We start from the raw sequence: 6,453 nt of genomic DNA on the forward strand, positions 1-6,453 counted from the left end.
ACTAACTTGTAATCTTACCTATTACAAGCCACTCTACAATACTTCCGATTGCAAAGGATTTACTCAACTAACTTGTGGTACCTTTACCACAAGCCACTTTGTGACTATCCTAGTTACAAAGGCTTTTTCTAACTTGTGGTGCTGTCACCACAAGCCACTTTGTAACTCTACGATTACAAAGACTTTTCCTTATGACTAAATCTAGTCACAACATAAACTCAACGAGTTTACGGATTTACAAGATGATTCCTAATCAACATGATTCTAAGTAAGCGACTTAGGAGATACAGTAAGTACAATAACAAGGTTACAACTTCAACTAGGACAGCAGCAATCAATCTTTTAGGAACTGGTCTGTAGTGGCGTTCAACCTTGTTCTTCAAGCTTGAGAGGATGATTTTTCTGTTTTTGCAAGAGGCTTGAATGAGAAACAGAAGCCTTCCAGTTATGTTTTGTATAGAGCTCATTGTGGGTACATCTTGATCACATCACTTGAAGTGATGTGAGTACTTTGTTTGGTTAGAGAATGAGTGGGCGGACAGTGCAGTGCAGTGCGGCAGAAACAGTGCTATCAGTCACTTCATCTCCAGTTGTATCCAATTGACTTTGTACTGCTACGAGGAAACCACAAGAGCATCAGGTCCTTGTGTTGGTTCCTAGCTCCTAAAGCTGTAGCAGTTCACCTTTAGCTGGAATCCGTTAAAGCTTGCAGCAATTCAAGTAGGTCAGGTTCCCTATCTGGTTCTCAACAGTAAGTTTATTAGATCATCAAAACATAAGGCAAGAGTATTTAAGATCTATCAATGACATCGTAAACTTCAGACCACTTAGCCTTAGCTTCTTGTAATTGAACATTTAATTAGGAAGCTTCTTGAATAAGGGCCACTACCTCCTGCTCGTTAAGCTGCAGTCGGTCCTCGAGATCACTCGCTTCAGCGGCAGTCGCTTCTAATACCATGAGGCACGTGGCGAGTTGGTTCCGCTCGGACTTAAGCCATTCTTTAGCGAGGATTAATCTTTGACGGCCCTTGGAAGCAAGAAAGTTGGCCTGGGAAGCAAAACCCCAAGTTAGAAACCCTATCATAGCAAGTCAAGAAGACAAACAATAAATAGAACAAGTACAATACCGCTGCTGAATTGTGTATGGCGTTATTTATAATACACTCCCCTTAAAGAGAGTGTATTTTTTTTTCTTATCTTTCTTTGAAGCCGGCAGCTTCAGATAATCGGTGAGTTCCACCGGCCGGGACAGCAGATGGCACTCCTGGATACCGAGAGAGAGAGACACCCATCCTCCTATGGGGATCTGTAAAAGGGGGCGAGTAGTTGTGCCCCAAATTCTCATGGTCAGGGGACTGGGGAGGAGGGAAACCCTTCTCTCGGGTGTCTGCAGCCACTAGGGGTGATGTAGTAGTTATTGGAGATGAAGGTATGGCCAGCATAGAAGGAGATGAAGCTGATGGTGTTGTAGGTTGAGAAACAGCTATAATAGAGGTAGTGATGCTTGTGGGTTGCTCACCAACTGAAGATTGAAGAGGCCCGGTACTTTGCCTCATAGTACCGGGAGCAGCGATTGGGACCGAAAAAGGAGAATTAGCATTCTCTGCTAAGTCAAAATTCTACCTAGAGCACTCGAGCATTGTCCTCGGTTGGGGTTATATGCTCTTTAGATTGAATATTCTGTTGAGCTGATGAAGATCGTTGTCTCCTTTGAAGGGAAGCCTCTTCATGAGGCGTAGTGATGTCCAGAATCTTCTAAACTCACCGATCCAGGCCTTTAACCCTTGGAGGTGTCCACCGGGTTGCTGAAATAATGAATGAAGCAAGGTTAAAATTGACAAGAAACAACCTATATCTTTGGAGAAAAAAGATAAGTTGTAAACTTACGTGAACGAGTCCAGGATTCAGGGAAAGACGGAGTTGTATTCGGGATGATGTCCCTTGTGGCAATGATGACAAACCGCTCCGTCCACCCACGATCGTTGTCGTCACCCATGCTAGTGAGCAAAGCATGGTGGCCACGCTTCCTGAAATTTATTACTCCCCCATGAAAAATCTTGGGGGAGTAAAGGTTCATCATATGAGCCAAGGTGAGATCCTCCTTCATTTCCTGGCACAGCCGCCGCAGACAGGCCATCGTTCGCCACACCGATGGTCCCACCTGTGCCAAAAAAACCTGGTACCGGTGGCACAGCTCAAAAATCACGGGGTCAAGTCCCCCTCTCAAAGAAAACGTACCCAAAGTGAACAGTTACGTGTAAACGTACGTGAAGCCCTTCTTAGTGAAGGTTACTCGCTCCACTAAATCGGGAGCAATGATGTTTAGGCCGTGGCAATCAGAATCCTCCTTCACAGAGGGATTACTGGAAGGGCGAATAGAAGAAGGATATTCACCAACAGCCCAAGTACGAGGGTTTGAAGTGGGGAACCTCTCTTTGAAGTCCTTGGCTATGTTCAGATGCTTGGGGATGATGGTGCTCACTGTGGGAGGATCAACATCAACATCAAGCTCTTTATCTTTGATTCTCTTCGGTCCACCACCGAATAGAAGACCAGAGTTCTTAGAATAGTTAGCATAAGAAGCCATAATGATAAGAAGGTGATAAGGGTTTTTTCTAGAAGAAAATTAAAGAAAGATGGAAGCAGAAAAGAGTTGAATGCAAAGAAGTTGAGAGAATTTATGAAACTATTAAGTGTAAACGAAGAAGAATGAGGCGTATAAGTAAAGGAATATGCGGCTAAAATCGTGGCCATGATTACCTCGAGAACCGACGAAAATATTGCTAAATCGTGGAATAAAACGTGTTCGGAGTATTAAATGCGAGGAGACGTGTAGATATGTAATTTTTGACCCTCCCCAAGATTTTACATATTTTAGCATTTAAATATTTAGTTTAGGCCTAATATCGCTATTTCAACTAGTTTTGACTCTTTTACTTTATTTTTATCACAAAAAAAATAGATTCATTAATGTTTCGTAGTCATAATATTTTATTAGGATTTTTATTTTTATATAATCTTCAAAAAATACCAAAATAGTTTCACAATATAATATTGTTTATTTTAATTAATTAGGATTAGGTTTATATTTTTATATTATAAATTTTATATCATTTTTAGAAGGAAGAGTGAGTTTTTGGGTTGGTTTATCCCATTTTTAATGAAAGAGGTCCATTTTTTGTCTTTGAGCCCAATTTTGAAGCCCAACAAGACGTATCCCACTTCCCCTTCCTCTTTAACCACCCTATCCCTACCTTCTTCTTCTTTTGAACAAAAAGATCCCTAACCCTAGAGAACCCTAGAAGAGCCGCCGCCGCCGCCCCCTCTTCTCTGCCAAAAAACACGTCGGACCTCCTCAGTACCCCATCGCCCACCCCCCATCTCCAGCCGTCACACACACCAACCAACACCCCTTCATAACCTTCATATTCAACACCCAAAACCTAACACCCTTAGAGCCTCCGCCGCCGGCCCTTCATCTCCGCCAAAAAACGCGCCGGAATCCCTTCTTCCCCACACTGCCGCCAGCAACCCCGGACAAACCCCCTGAACCCTAGAACTTTTACACCCAAACCCACCGACCTCCCATCATCGACATCACATCTACAACAGAACCATCTCTGCCGCCGCCGGACAAACCACCCCTGAAACCAGCGACCCATATTTTCACTCTCCCCCATCTCCGTCGTCAACCACCACCAGCCGCAAGAGAAAAACGAAAAACTTAAGAGGGGTTTTGGGGACGGGAACAGTAGCAAAAAATAGAAAAAAAATTACACCGCTCACACCCGCCAGTCGCCGGCACCCCCTGAACCTAGAAGACACCTACTGCAGTGACAAGAGGAGCAAATACATATCTGAAACTAAAAAAAGAACAAAAACAAAAAAAACGGGCAGAAAGAGAAACGGAGTGTGGAGAAATTCGAACAAAAAATAGTTCACCGTTCTTATCCGAGCTTTTCGGTGCTAATTCGAGTTCCGTCCGCGATTCGTCACATTTTTGAGTTCAAAACAGTGAAATAATCAGTTTTCCGGCTATTTTGAGGATTAATTCTTTCATCCTCTATTCGTTTTATTCAAGCTTAATGTTAATTGTTTGTTTGGTGATATGATTCCATTGTTTGTATAATTGTTCTCCATAGTTTTGAATCTACTCGCTTAGTTATCTGCTCGTGTTTACTCGAATTGGTTATAATTGAACATGATTTGATCACAGTATAGAAATTGGGTTGCTGGGTAAAAATTAAAAGAAAATTCAGGTTCAAGATAGTAACATTGTTCTTTTATTCTTGTTTTAGTTACTTTTTGAGTAGGAGCATGATTAGGTCGTCATCATTTGGGTAGGCAAACTTTAGGTTTTCTTCCTTTTATTTTAGGCGAAAGGTCGTTCCATGTAGTTCATATTCAGGGGAATGCCCTGTAGACTTTGTATATATTTTTATCCGGGGTATGTCCCATAGTACTTGTACTTGGAGGCCGAAAGTGAAACTCGTAGTATTTTGTTTTTATTAGGTGGGGACGACCTTGAGCCTCTTTTTGTGTTTGCTTTCTTTTTTTTTGTGTTTTAACCTCAATTGAATATTTTAAAAGCCAACTAGATCGAGTACACAACCGTACTAGTTACGGGACTCGGGGAATGCCTAACACCTTCGCCCCGAGTCAAATGAACCCCCTTACCCGAATCTCTGGTATAGACTTAGTTTTGGAGTCCAAAGTGTTTCAAAAGAAAAATTATTTTAAAAATGGTGACCTGGCACACCGAAACCAATGTCAAGTGGCGACTCTGAAAAATTCCTTTTGAACACAAATTTTTGTCACTTTTTAAAGGAAAACCCTTTTGAGCTTCAAAATCACTTTTTATATTTTAAAGAGGGTTAGAAGGTTAAAAAAGGGGTGTGACAGCTCTGGCGACTTTGCTGGGGAGTTGCAGGTTCGAGCTGATACTACGATCTTGTTGGCTTTTAGAATATTTATTTGAGGTTTTTGTGCTTTCTTTTAATTGATTTTTATTATGATTTTATATTTTGTTATTATTTTCTAGTTGTTTATGTGTTTATAGTTTTCTTTTTATGTGTTTACTGCTTTATAACTGTCATCATATGCATTACCCGGTCAATTCTTTCTGCAACAAGTCTCGGAGTACGCGTCGTGTACACGAACTCTTTGTTGAGTCACCCTTATTTTAGGAGGGGGGGCCGTCAGACGTATGGAGTGGGTGGAAAGCTTGAGAAGCCACCATCGACCATACGCTCCCCCAAATTGCCTTGTTAGTGAACCCCAAACTTAGGTCAGCCTTTAGGTCATTCTTACTTGCATCTTGTCATTTAGACCTAGTAGGGCTTGGTCCCAGGTACCGTGTCCCTTTTTAGGAGGCCTATCCAAATTATGTCAAAATGGGACCATAGCCCAAAAAGATATTTAATCATCTATGTGTGCTACAAGCTGCATTCTTTAAGGGTAAAAGGGTCATTTGGCTGACCAATGATAGTTGAGGGCAAATGAAAAAGAAAAGAGGGTGAAATATAAAGATGAAGTAAGTAGGGCCCTGTTATATTTTTCTTTCACAACTTTTTCAAGAAAAGACAAAAAAAAACTGAAAAATGAAAAATCCAAAAAGATTTTGCACTTTCCCATCATTTTCCAAAAAAATAAATAAATAAATAAATAAAGAGAGAAAAATCCAAAAAAAATTTTACATGTTTCATCATTTTTCAGAAAAAAGACAAAAAATTATATTTTCTTCATATCAGTTTTTTTTTTAAAAATTCTCTCTCGTATCCAGTCTTCCCGAACTATGCATACCTGATTCTCGTCTTTCGGGGCGGGATACGTAGACAGCCCACATAGGGTCCGGTTTCCTAGTAAGTCTTAGGTTCTTGACTTCCGGGGTTGTGAGCACGTGATTTTTACCTCGCATGATTTACTCCTACAAAATTCCTAAAATTAGGATTTTTCTTTAATTCTTTGATTTTTAGGAATTAATTGCATTCTTTTTGTGTGCATTTTTTTTAAATTTATCATAATTCATAAAAATACAAAAATTCGCATTGCATTTGCATTTAGGATTTAATCTTATATATTTTAGATTAATTAGTAATTAGGATTTCACAAAAAATATAAAAATCACAAAAAATGAGTTATTTTTGCTTTGTTTAATTTTTAGTTTTGATTTTGGTTAGATTTCCTTTAAATTTGGTATTAAATTAATTGTGTCAATTATTAAATAGATTGGGTAGGTTAATTTAGTTTTTAGAATTAATTTAGATTTTAGTTTTAATTTGAAAAGAAAAAGAAAAGAAAATCAAAAGAAAATTGAGTCTCTTATTTTTAAAAGACCCAAATTTTGGGCCAATCTCTGGTTTAAGTCACCGGCCCAAATCAAAGCCCCAAAAACCCGTCCAGAACCAGTCCACCCAATACCCGCGTCAAAACCCGGTCCAGCCCCAGATCGGA

This window comes from Nicotiana attenuata, unplaced genomic scaffold, assembly GCF_001879085.1.
Source record: "Nicotiana attenuata strain UT unplaced genomic scaffold, NIATTr2, whole genome shotgun sequence".
Classification (NCBI taxonomy): Eukaryota; Viridiplantae; Streptophyta; class Magnoliopsida; order Solanales; family Solanaceae; genus Nicotiana; species Nicotiana attenuata.